At 45.8% G+C, this 13,022-nt stretch overlaps 1 protein-coding gene across 22 annotated transcripts in view; it reads left to right on the plus strand.

Annotated features, from left to right (window-relative positions):
- Positions 1 to 13,022, plus strand: part of PPP6R3 (protein phosphatase 6 regulatory subunit 3) — a 139,363-nt gene that overhangs the window by 23,073 nt on the left and 103,268 nt on the right. Inside the window, exon 1 of one of the 22 annotated variants that reach the window (XM_030331556.1) lies at positions 7,718 to 7,785. The exons of 19 other annotated variants lie outside the window; for them this stretch is intronic. The gene's annotated coding sequence lies outside the window, so the exon portion shown is untranslated. Of the gene's footprint in view, positions 1 to 7,717; positions 7,786 to 11,271; positions 11,674 to 11,914; positions 11,938 to 13,022 lie in introns of those variants that run through there. 2 more of the 22 variants (XM_030331555.2, XM_030331557.1) reach the window with 2 other exon arrangements.

Raw genomic sequence — 13,022 nt, forward strand, 5'->3', positions numbered from 1 at the left:
GGATTCTGTGTCTCCCTCTCTCTCTCTGCCCCTCCCTGCTCATGCTCTGTCTCTCTCTCAAAAATAAATAAACATTAAAAATATTTTTAAGTTCCTTGTCTGATAATTCCAATGTCCTTGTCCTATCTGATTGTGGTTCTGATGCTTGTTCAGTCTCTTCAGACTGTTTTTTGCCTTTAGTGTGCTTTGTAATCTCTTTTGAAAGGCGGACATGATGCACTGGGTAAAAGTGACTGTGGTAATCAGGCCTTTGGAAGCGTCCCGGTAACGTGCCGGGAGGGGAGCCCGGGCCGCCGTCCTGTGGGTGGATCTCAGTCTTGGTGAGCCTGTGCCCTTCCTCTGAACTTGAGTGCTTCTCCACTTTTTCCCCTCCTTATAGATGTGGCAGGATGGCTAGAGTTGACTTTTCCCCTTTCCCCAAGAGGAAGACCTCGATAAAACCCCAGAGTTTACACTCAGGTAAAACGGTTTCTCCTGAGGGCGGGCCTTGGGAAGATCAGAAAGCTCTGGAGTGTTTGGGAATTGTTCCCTTTCCCCTCCCCCCGCCAGAGCAGATTTTTCTCCTATGCTCACTCTAAGGACCTGGTCGAACTCCTGGAGGTAAAACTTAACAATCCTCCTGGGTCTTTTAAGTCTTAAGAGTTGTCCCCATTGAGCCTCCAGCAACTGGTCAGTTTTAGTTCAGGTTTTCCTACCCTGGCATTAGATTCCGAGGAAGGTTTTTGTTCACGGGTTCTGGTCTGGTAAATTGTCATTCTCTGTATTTCCCTTTCTTTGAGGGCTGCAGTTCGCCCCGTGACCGCATTTCTGTGATGAATCTGAGAAGAGCTGTTGATTCTTCTGGTTGTTCAGCTTTTTTTTTTTCTAATTTTTCTTTTTTATGTTTATTTTTGAGAGAGAGAGACAGAGTGCGAGCAGGAGAGGGTCAGAGACAGGGAGTCACAGAATCCGAAACAGGCTCCAGGCTCTGAGCCGTCAGCCCAGAGCCCGAGGTGGGGCTCGAACCCACGAACCGTGAGATCGTGACCTGAGCCGAAGTCTGACACTTAACAGACCGGGCCCCCCACGGGCTCCAGGTTGTTAGCTTTCTACCATTTGCTAGGATAAGAGGTGATTTTGAAGCTCCTTACATGCTGGACAAGAAACCGGAAGTTCCCTCTTAAGTGTACATTGGCATTAAGTACACGCACCATTATCCCTCTCCAGACCTGTTTTCATCTTACCAAACTAAAACTCCGTGCGTGTTAAAGCCATTACTCTCCAGTCCCTCCTCCCCCAGCCTCTGACAACCAGCCTTCTACTCTCTCTGTGAATTTGACTGCTCTGAACACTTCATATGAATGTTCGTATAAACACATTTACAGAAGGGGGATCAGATGGTATTTGTCCTTTTGTTGAGTGACTTCAAGCGTGAAGTCTTCAAGGTTCGTCTGTGTTGTAGCATCTATCAGAGCTCCCTTCCTTTTTCAGGCTGAATTAGATGCCATTGTATGTGTCTGCCACATTTTGTTCATCCATTCCTCTGTCGGTAGATACTTGCCTCTGCCTTTTGACTGTTCTGGTTTATGTACTGTGAACATGGGTGTACCGTATCACTTTGGCCCTATGTTTTCATTTCTTTTGGGGCATATACCCAGAAGGGGAATTGCTGGATCATAGGCTAATTCTGTTTTTACTTTTGTTTTGCAAAACCGCCATACTGTTTTCTATAAAAGCTACATCATTTTACATTCCAGCAACAGCGCACAAGACTTTGTTTTTCCTTTTTGAGTGCTTATCTATGAGCTATAGAAAGGTGTTTAAAACACTGTGGCTTAGGGGCCTCTGGGTGGCTCAGTCGGTTAAGCGTCCGACTTTGGCTCAGGTCGTGATCTCACAGTTTGTGAGTTCAAGCCCCACATCAGGCTATCAGGCTCTGTGCCGACAGCTCGGAGCTCGGAGCCTGGAGCCTGCTTCCGATTCTGTGTCTCCCTCCCTCTCTGCGCCCCTCCCCCCCCCCCCCCCCCCGTTCTCTCATCTCTCTATATAAACATTAAAATAAATAAAACACTGTTGTTTGTTTGTTTGTTTATTTTTCCAACGTTTATTTATTTTTGGGACAGAGAGACCGAGCATGAACGGGGGAGGGGCAGAGAGAGAGGGAGACACAGAATCGGAAACAGGCTCCAGGCTCTGAGCCATCAGCCCAGAGCCTGACGCAGGGCTCGAACTCCCGGACCGCGAGATCGTGACCTGGCTGAAGTTGGACGCTTAACCGACTGCGCCACTCAGGCGCCCCAAAACACTGTTATTTAAATCTTAGTGGCAGCAAAAACCAGGGAAGAGTTTTCTTTGTAGAATTTACAAGTTCTCTGACACTACATTTTCTTGGTTTTCTTCTTTGCTTTCTTGACCTCCTTTTTAATTTTCTTCCAGACTCATTTCACATATTGTTCTTCAGCCTTCCTTATTTTCCACACTGTGCCTTGTTTAATATCTACTTTCATGGCTAAACTTATCATGTATGTGCTAATCTGCTCAGATCTCTGTATCCCTGATTTTCTTTTGGATCTAGCTGTTTCCAGAGAATTCTCATTCATAGTCTTTCTGTCCCAGACTCCGTTATGACCTTAGTAAGGTAGAGTTTAAATACTACTGAACTTGAATCCTAATACTGTCAAACACTAGTTCTTTGAGCTCTGAGCTTTGATTTTCTCTCTTGTACAGTAGGAATGACATATTTATCAGGACATACCTGAATGGTAGTGAGTATAACCATAGTTACTCTTATCCTTTGTACAAATAATTTTCTCCCCTTTTTGATAAAATTCTTTTTAATTTTCATGAGATTACCTAATCAAAAAGTAGTGTCATTTTTATTAGTCTTATATAGCATCTTCTTTAAAAAATTGGTGCCCATTTACAGTGTATCAGTGATAAATGAATATCCCCGTTTTCCACATTCTCCCATCAATTTTAATTCTAATTATTTTTTGTTTGCTGATTCATGGGATATAAAAGAGTATCTCCTGCATTTTTTAATTTAAGAAATTAGCCATGCTAAATGTTTCTCACATGTTGGTTTATGTTTTGAGGTTTCTAAAAAAATATTTATTTTGAGAAAGAGGGAAGGAGTGCATGTGTGCTTGTACCCCCTGGTGGGGGAGGGGCAGGGAGCGAGGCGGGGTGGGGGGGGCGGGGAGAGGGAGAAGGAGAATGAGAATATCCCAAGCAGGCTCCGTGCTGTCCGGCAGAGCCCAACTTGGGGCTCAAACTCATGAGCCGTGAGATCATGACCTGAGCCAAAATTGAGAGTCAGACGATTAACCGCCTGAGCCACTCAGGCGCCCCATGTTTTGATTTTTTTATAAATGAGTACACTGTTCAGATCTTTTGACCATTAGGTTTCGATTTCCTTGGCTCCTCACCAGGCATTGTATAAACTCAAAAATTATCCCCTGGTGTTTTCAGTTTGCTCCCGTATTTTGAAAGGACTTCCCGTTCCTTTTTGATTCCTGTGCTTTATATCATTGTTCCTTTCTGGGCTCAATTTATGGTCCTCCCACCTTGTAATTGAGAAATATGCTTATAATAAGCTCCCCAAAACATATTTATGTCAGGTAAGTTTACTATATAATAATTGTTGGGTTACTTAATTTCTCTTAAATGTTTAGTTTTTATTTCTAGAGAAAGGGCACATGTGTACCCAAGCGGGGCAGGGGCAGGGCAGGGGGAAGGCAGAGTCCCAAGCAGGCCGTGAGCTGTCAGCGCGGAACCTGACACAGGGCTCTGTCTGATGAACCATGATGAGATCGTGACCTGAGCTGAAATCAAGAGTCAGATGCTTAACCGACTGAGTCACCCAGGTGCCGTGGGTTACGTAATTTCTTAATGTTAGTGCCCTCAATTGTAAAAGGAGTTGTGAGGGAAAAATGTGATTTGTTCACCGACACTTTGGAGTGCCCGCAAAGTGCCAGGCACAAAATGTCCAAGGACCACGTGGGTCACGATAGCCCCTCTGTGGACGGTGCGGCTGTTGCAGAAGCTTCGCGTGTAGTGATGGCTGTGTTTGTAGCACTCTGGGAGGCGACAAGTGGTAGAAAGAGGGGGGCGTTTCCAAGCCCCACTGGCCTAACCGCTCCCTAAGTTTGGGACCCGAGTCCCTTCCTTACTGCCTTTGCCTCCCAGAATCTCCACATGCAGGAAGTGACGTAACTTGCCACCGAGGAGTGTCGTGAGGTTCAAGTGAGTGTGTGCGAACACGTTTGGTGAAGTATAGAGTCTGAAGTTTTTCGCGAACAACTTTTTCTTCCACCTCTCTTTGCAAATACAGATTTTATCATTCTTCTTCTAACAGCTTTGTTGGGACACAGTGCGCAGACCCGACGGTTCACACGCTTCAGCATACTGCTGATGTGGGTTTTTTTTAGCATAGTCACGGTGCGTACATGCTGTCACTGCTGTCATTCAGGAATAGTTTCATGACTTGAGAAAGAAACCCCGGATTTTTCAGCAGCCACTCCCATTTCTCTCCCATCCCCTTGGCCCCTGTGACTACTAATCTCATTTCTGTCTCTGTGGGTTGGTCTATTCTGGACACTTCCTATGGGTGGAATCGTACAGCGTGTGCTCTTTTGTGACTGGCCTCCTTCCCTTCGCTACGTGTCCAAGATTCGCATGTATGTCAGTCCTTTTGTTGTCGGTGTTGCTAAATACGCTATCGTGTGGAAACACCGCATTTTATTTGTTCGTTAATCGGATGATGAGTATTTGAGTGTTTCTGCTTTTTGACTCTGGTGAATAATGCCGTGTGAACATTTGTGTGCACATTTTTCTGTGGACACACGCTCTCATTCCTCTTGGATACATACCCGGGAGTGGACTGGCTGGGTTACGAGGTAGTTCCGTATTTAAGAGAAAACTTTTGAAAAAACTGCCAGCGTATTCTCCGGTGCGCCTGCCTCATTTTACACTCCCAGCAGTGTGTGAGAGTTTCAGTTTTCCCACATCTGTGTCACCTCTTGTGATTGTGTCTTTTTGATAGTAGCGTGTCAGTGTGGGTATTTGGTGGTATTGTGTGGTTCTGATTTGCATTTCCCTGATGGCTGATGACGTCGAGTACTTTTTTAGTGTGCCCGTTCACCATTTGTCTATCTTCTTTGGAGGTATGACTATTGAAATTATTTGCCGATTTTTAAACTGGGGTGCTTAGCTTTTTATTATTGAGTTATGAAGTCCCTCTTAAGTATATGACTTGCGGATACTTTCATTCCGTAGATCATCTTTGCACGTTCTTGATGGTGTCATTGAAACACACACATTTTTACTTTGATGAAGCCCAGTTTATCTGTTTTTTTTCTTTTGTTTCTTATTTTTTGGCGTCATGTTTAAGAAGGCTTTGCCTAATCTAAGGTCACAAAGATTTATTGCTCTGTTTTTTCTAAGAGTTTTGTTTACATCGTTTTAAAGACTATTTTTAGGGCATTTTAAGGTCACAGCAAAATTGAGGAGAAGGTCAGGGATTTCCCCTGTATCCGCTCTTCCCCCCGCCTTTGCACACTAGCACAGCCTCTCTCGTTATCTGCATCCCAGAGTGGTACACTTGTTTGTTTTTTAATTTTTTTAATGTTTATTTATTTTTGAGAGGCGGGGGAGAGAGAGACATAGCATGAGCCAGGGAAAGGGCAGGGAGACAGAGAAGGAGACACAGAATCCGAAGCAGGCTCCAGGCTCCGAGCTGTCAGCACAGAGCCCGATGTGGGGCTCTAACCCACGAACCGCGAGATCACGACCTGAGGCGAAGTCGGATGCTTAACCGACCGAGCCCCCCAGGCACCCCGTGAGATCATTTGTAACAACTGTATTTCATTGGATGGATAAAAGAACCTTGGTGCAGATTCGATCGTTGGTGTTTACCATGGCATAGTTGGGTGCCGTGTGTTTGTGAGCGACTTGGATTATTTGTCCCGTGGTAGTCCCTAGGTGTCCTGTGTTCTCCGCATGTAGACATTTCTCTTTCCTGTTTTAAACTCCTGTGGACATTGTTACATATAAACCTTTTGCTCAGGATAAACACCTCAGGATAAAGTCACAGAAGTAGAATAATTGGGTCAAAGAATGTGAAGAATTCAACACCTTTTGTCTCTGACCAGAAAAAACATGCAAGTTTATACTTTTACCAGCAGTTCCAGCTACTTTTGTATTAAGAAACTTAAAAGTCTTTTTTACGAGGGGAAAGTTCTAACATGCGAAACAGAATAGTATCACGAACCCTCCTTTGCTGAGCGCCAGCAGCCATACTGGAGGCCGTTCCTGCCTCACTCCCTTCGTCACTTCTCTCCTGTATCGTTACTGTTTTAAAACTCTATTGAATTATAGTTCAGTAGACTAAAGAGACAGAAAAGGGCTCATATCAGAAGAAGTTTCCACAAGCTGAAACGCACCTGGGTAGTTGGCACCCCGGATGCCCCTTTGTTCCCGTCCAGTCGGTACCCTCCCTGCAGCAGGCACCGGTGTCCTCCCGTCTGCCCAAACTGATTAGTCTGCCCGTTTTGTTCCTTAAATGAGTAGAACTTTACAGTATGTTAGTGTCTGAGTCCTTTCTCTTGGCGTTGTGTGAGGTTATCCGTCGTTACATGCAGTTGTCATTTGTTCTCGTTGCTCTGAAATTACTCTGTTGATGGACATCTAGATGGATGTCTGTTCGGGGCTGTGACAAATACTGCTGCCCTGAACATTCACGGTGTCTTTGTCTTTTTTTTTTTTTTTTTGGTGAACAGAGACATGTATTTCTTTGGGGAATGTATCTGGGAGTAAAATTGCCAGGTCTTAGAGGCGTGCATATATTTGGTTTTGGACGACTGTGGCTGCACCTCCTCAAGTACTCATAGCGAGTGAAAGTGCCGTTACACCAGCGGTGTGTCAGGCTTTCACTGCATGTCGTCTCCCGCAGCTCGCGTTGTCCGTGCTGTGCTTTGCAGCTACACTCCTAGCTGTGTAGTGATGTCTTAGGAGAGTTCGAATTTGCACCAGTGAAGTCAAGCACCTTTCCATACTTTTATTGGTCATTTGGCTCTCCTTTTTTTCTACCCTTTTTTAAAAGTGCATTTATTACTTAGAGTGCAAGCACGTGTGTGCACTAGTGGGAGAGGGGCAGAGCAGGGGAGGGAGAGAGTCCCAAGCAGGCTCCATTGCTGTCCAGCATACAGCACGGAGCCCCGAGGCGGGGCCCAGTCCCACGACCGACCATGGGATCGTGACCTGAGCCGCACTCAAGAGTCAGATGCTCAACTGACTGAGCCACCCAGGTGCCCCCTGGGATATCCTTTGTTATAAAGAGTATATTTTAAAGTTTTCATTCTTTTTTTTTTTCACTGCATTATTAGTTTTTCTTATTGTGTTAGCTCTCTGTTGTTGCATAACAAATTATCCTTAAACTTTTAGTGGCTCATAGTAACAAAAAAACCTTTAAATTCTTAATGTTTATTCATTTTTGAGAGAGAGAGGGGGAGTGGGGCAGGGGCAGAGAGAGAGGGAGACAGAGAACCTGAAGCAGTCTCCAGACTCAAGCTGACAGCACAGAGCCTGACGTGGGGCTTGAACTCACAAAACTCAAAATCGTGACCTGAGCCGAAGTCGGACGCTCAACTGACTGAGCCACCTAGACCCCCCCCCCCCCAACAAAAAAACCTTTATTGTCTCGGTTTCTGTAGGACATGAACTTGGGCAGTGTCTTGACCCCCAGTCTGAAGGCTTGACTGCGGTGGGGAGTTCCATCCCAAGGTGGCTCATTCACATGCCCGGCAGGTTAGTCCTGGCTGTCGGTGGCAGGCCACGGTTCCTTTTCATGTGGGCTGGTGTCAGGGATCCTGTGGGTCCTGTCCTCAGGACATGGTGACCGACTCCCCCCACCCCACCAGCCCCCCGAGAATGATTTGAGGGAAAGAGCACCAAGTGGAAGCTATCATTTTTATGACCTCAGAAGTCACATGGCATTGAATTTTGCCGAGTTCTCTTTGTTAGAAGAGAGTCAAAGTGTCCCAGCTTGCCTTCAAGGGGAGGGGAGTTGGGCTCCGTTTTTTTTTTTGAAAGGAGGAGTCTCACAATATTTGGACATACTTTCAAGCATGACACTTGGTGGGATTTCTTTTATGTTGGGTATGAGTTTTTCAGGAGATGTAAGTGTGGTGAATGTCTTCACCTGCTCGGTGGCTTTCCATTGTGTCGTTTGAGGAGGAGAAGTCATTTGGAATGTGATTCACTTTATTACTTTTCCCTTTATGGTTAGTTCTTTCCATATTACTTGGAAGAAAATCCCCAAGTAATTATATTGTTTCTTGTGTAAATATGCCAGTATACATGTACTATCTTTCGAAGGAAAACACTTTTTTTTCCCCTTTGGCTGTTTAATCATACAGAACATAACCACAAAACTCTCAGATCTAGAAAGCAACCCCACACGGTAGTTGCTTAATGTTATCTAATACCCAGAGTGAAATTTCCACCTGCCTCATAGTATAATTTTTGGTACAGTGTTCTAATTTTGGCAAATCAGGATCCACATAAAGTCTACCAGTTTTAAAAAAATGGTAGATTACCCATTCATCACTTTTTCCCCCTCTTGCCCTCTATTTGTGGAAGACCTGGGTTGTTTTGTGGGGTCCCCACAGTGTTCTGTGTCCTGTTCGCTGGTAGCTATGTCTCTGTTTGAGGGGTAAACTTTGTCATACTCTCACTGGGGGTGCTTGTTTGGTCGTGATCTGTCTGTGGAGGCTGAATGAGGACCCAAATTTAAATTTTTAAAGGGCTTCCAACCTAAATCACGTTGAAATTCGTTCAGGTCACGGTTGTTCTGTACTTCAAATGTAATGATCATTTGGATCGTCCTTTCTACCCTATCACTTTCTGGGTTTGTGAGGCCATCTGAGAGTGTGTTTTCTGTAGAATGACAACATACGACTGTAAAGCTTGTCAGCGTGAGTGTATCCCACACCCTCTCCGTGGCTTGATAATGTTGCAGAGGGAATAACAAAACGAGTCCAGCTCTCGTTGACTAGACTTTGCGTGTTTATCCTTAACTTGCTTGCTTTGCCTTGTGCTGTCCGCCAACCTTCCTTCTCTTGTGGCTGATTTTTTGAGTTGTGATGACCAATGTTTTACTAGTTGATGACTCATAATCTTCAAGTTATTTATAGGCCAGCTTGAATTTCCCGTCTTCCCCAGTCTGTCTTTCCCTTCTAACAGAAATTTTGGCCATGAGAATTTAGAAAAATTAATGACGACATGATTAGAATGCACATTAAAGAAGTAAGTAATTATTTCTTTTTTTTTTTTTTTATTTTTTAATTTTTTTTTTTTTTCAACGTTTATTTATTTTTGGGACAGAGAGAGACAGAGCATGAACGGGGGAGGGGCAGAGACAGAGGGAGACACAGAACTGGAAACAGGCTCCAGGCTCCGAGCCATCAGCCCAGAGCCTGACGCGGGGCTCGAACTCACGGACCGCGAGATCGTGACCTGGCTGAAGTCGGACGCTTAACCGACTGCGCCACCCAGGCGCCCCTAGTAATTATTTCTTAAGATGCGTGTGTACCTAAAGTTTAAACGTAGGGGCACCCGGGTGGCTCAGTCGGTTAAGCGTCCAACTCTTGATTTCAGCTCAGGTCATGAGCTCACGGTTCGTATGATCGAGCCCTACGTTGCATCAGGCCCTGCGTTGACAGCATGGAGCCTGCTTGGGATTCTCTCTCTCTCTCTCTCTCTCTCTCTCTCTCTCTCTCTCTGCCCCTCCCCTACTTGTGTTCTCTCCCTGTTTCTCAAAATAAATAAACATTTAAAAGAATAAAGTTTTAAACATAGAAGATCTTCTTAATACCAAGTGTGTCGTACAAGTGTCATCCAACTCCCAAGTGAGAATTACACGTTTAATGTTTTGTTTTTAAGTGAGCGCACATAAATGATATACTGACTGCTGGCCATAATTCGTTCGGCAAGCATCTCGCTGCCAGATCCGTGCCAGGCCCAGCTCTTGCCATGCTGTGGTCATACATGGTTAGAAAAAGGTGGCCATGGTGCCGGTGCTCTCAGTGAAATGCTCAGGACAATGTCTCAATGAATAGGATGTAATGCAAGCTACATATGGAATCTTAACTTTTTTAAATATGCAGTCAGCATAAAAATTACCAATGAGATATTTTCATTTCTGTCTTTTGTACCACGCCTTTGAAATCAAGTGAGTATTTTATGCTTACAGCACACCTCCGTCAAATCTAGAGATTTCAAGTGCTCAGAAGCCTTACGTGGCTCCTGTGGTGGACCACATGGATCAGAATTATTGTTACCATGCCTCGCACGGAGTGGCAGGGGACGCTGACGAGGAACCCGAACCCACAGTGGCTTAGACGGTCCAGAGGAGACCCAGGGAGATGGATCAGGAGCTGTTTCTCTTCTCCTGGGGGAGGGGGCTGGTGGTGGCAGAAAATGGAGGCGGGGAGGTACTCAGAAGATGGAATTGGATGAATAGGATTGGGAGGGAAGAGAAGAGCCAGGGTGGTTTCCAGGCTCTGACTTTTACACCCGGGGCATGCCTTTCCTGACACGGGGACGACACGGGGACGGAAAGGATTGATGGCCGGTCAGTGTTGGTGTATGGTGGACGGGCAGTTTTGGAGACACTGATTTTGGGGTGCTTGAGCCATCCGACAGGGAACGTCGGCCCGCAGTTGGGTGCCTGCGTTTGAAGTGCAGAGATGGTCTTCGGTTGTATAAAGTTGTATCTCAACTGTGTCTGTAGAGGCCTTTTTATTTTTATTTTATTTTATTTAAAAAAAAAATTTTTTTTTTATTTTTTTTAAAATTTTTTTTCCACGTTTATTTATTTTTGGGACAGAGAGAGACAGAGCATGAACGGGGGAGGGGCAGAGAGAGAGGGAGACACAGAATCGGAAGCAGGCTCCAGGCTCCGAGCCGTCAGCCCAGAGCCCGACGCGGGGCTCGAACTCACGGACCGCGAGATCGTGACCTGAGCTGAAGTCGGGCGCTTAACCGACTGAGCCACCCAAGCGCCCCTGTAGAGGCCTTTTTAAAACCCACTGAAATGGCTTCATTTAGTCAACAAGACTTTTTTTTGAAAGTGTCCCGGGCCTTGTTGCGGTCGCTGGGGCGACAGCGCGAATAGAACAAGTGTGAGCGGGCACCCCAGCTAATACGGTCAGGTCAGCTTGGGAGAGCGTAGTAGGTAGCGGGCACCGCCCGGACCCTGCGGCCTGCACCGCGGTCGGTCGTGTGGGAGGGGAAGGGGGGGGGAGGACGGGAGCCCCGGCTAGGGAGACTGAAGAAGCCAGGGAGGAAACCGGGAGCCTAATACCAAAGAAGGCGAGTGAGGAGAATGTTGTAATGAGGAGGGGCTGCTGGTCAGCTGTATTGAAAGCTGCCGAGGGCGAGTTCAAGATGAGGACAGAAGGAGTTGCATTTGGACTTAGCCCCATCTGGAGGTCACTGGTGACTGGAAAGAGCAGTTTCAGTTGAGTGGCACAGACAGACACCAGATCGGAATGAGTTGAAGAGATTGGAATGCGGTCGGACAGAGGGCTCGTTTTCTGCCTTGTAAGTCCCCACTACAAGTCACGGAGAAGGCCGGCCCCGGTGGAAACACGGACAAAGGATGTAAACAGACAGTGGGCTGAAGAGCGGAGTGTAAGTGGCTCTCAGACGTACGAACGGTGCGCGTCAGGGCCAGGGTGTGGGGACACGGCGCGCCTGCATTGCTGGTGGCCCTTCGGATGGCACGGCCTCCGGGGGAGCCGTTTGCCCGTGTGCGTCTAGTTAGAAACACACGTTTGATCGACAGCTCCACTCCTGGGAACCCCGGCGTTGTTTCATAATAGGAAAAATGAAAACTAAACGGTCATCAGTGGTGGCCTAGTGAAAGCAACTGCGATACAGAGGAAAGTCTGTCAGGTAAAACATTTTACTCTGTGAGAAAGAAGAATTTGGTTTTGTTTTTTCCTACCGTGCTATAAATCAAACTCTTTGAGAGGGGTCTTTCCCCCCTTCTTAAGGATGGAGAAAAATATGAGGTCTGGTACAGGCCACAGAAGCTATTCGTAAATGTGCCTTTGAAGAGCTGTGTTAAGGTTTTCATTCTGCCTTGAGCTTCTGCCTATTAACTCGTTTCATGCAATGAGTGAATGAACAGAATTTGTGAATCTAAATCCTGTTCTCCAGATACCTGTCAGGATTCTTTTCGGAGGACCCTGTCCTGTTTTATATATGTACTGGGTTGTATACCACAGGAAAGGTGGGTGTGGGGTATCTTACAAGCTTCGTGGATGAATTCATACTCCAGTTTACCTTACGACACCTAAAAATAACCACAACTCCTATCAAAAGGGCGTCGAGTTGTACTGGGTTTGGGTCCTTGACAAAGCAGGCCTATGGTGCTGTTGGAGAACGCTGAAGGTGGCACTGGGGATTATAACCTGACGTAGGAGGAAGAGTTTCTTGGTCCACTTTTTATGGGAGAAAGGGACCGTACGTACCTTTGTGAGCCCTCTGTTCCCCTGACCTTTCTGCAGTTTGGCCTTCCTTGGAGGTGGTGTGTCCATATGTGGACTTAAAGCAAAACAAAAATACTGGACACAGACCAAATCAGTTTCCTAGCAGAATACAGTGATACTGTACAACTCTATAAATTCTGTTACCGGGACTCTATACTTTAAGCTCTTGCTGAAATTTACTGAATTTCTTAAGAGTTTGACTGTGGTTACTCATTGGTTCCTTTTTCTTCATCTCTTTGAATCTCCTGGTTTCACTTAGATTTTATATTTCATTTTCTAGAAGGTTAGGATTTGAAGCATCATAAGTGATAGTTTAGTCTGATCTTCTCATTTTACAGATAAGGTAAGTTTAGAGAGATGAATTCTTGCCCAGAAGCTGACTGAACCAAATCTGTGTTCTCTTTTAAGTCTTCCCCATTGTTTGGTGGCGTGGGGCATACAGTATGGCCTCTGCGCATCCTCGGGCCGAAGTACCTTGCCGTGATT

This window comes from Lynx canadensis, chromosome D1 (assembly GCF_007474595.2).
Source record: "Lynx canadensis isolate LIC74 chromosome D1, mLynCan4.pri.v2, whole genome shotgun sequence".
Lineage (NCBI taxonomy): Eukaryota > Metazoa > Chordata > Mammalia > Carnivora > Felidae > Lynx > Lynx canadensis.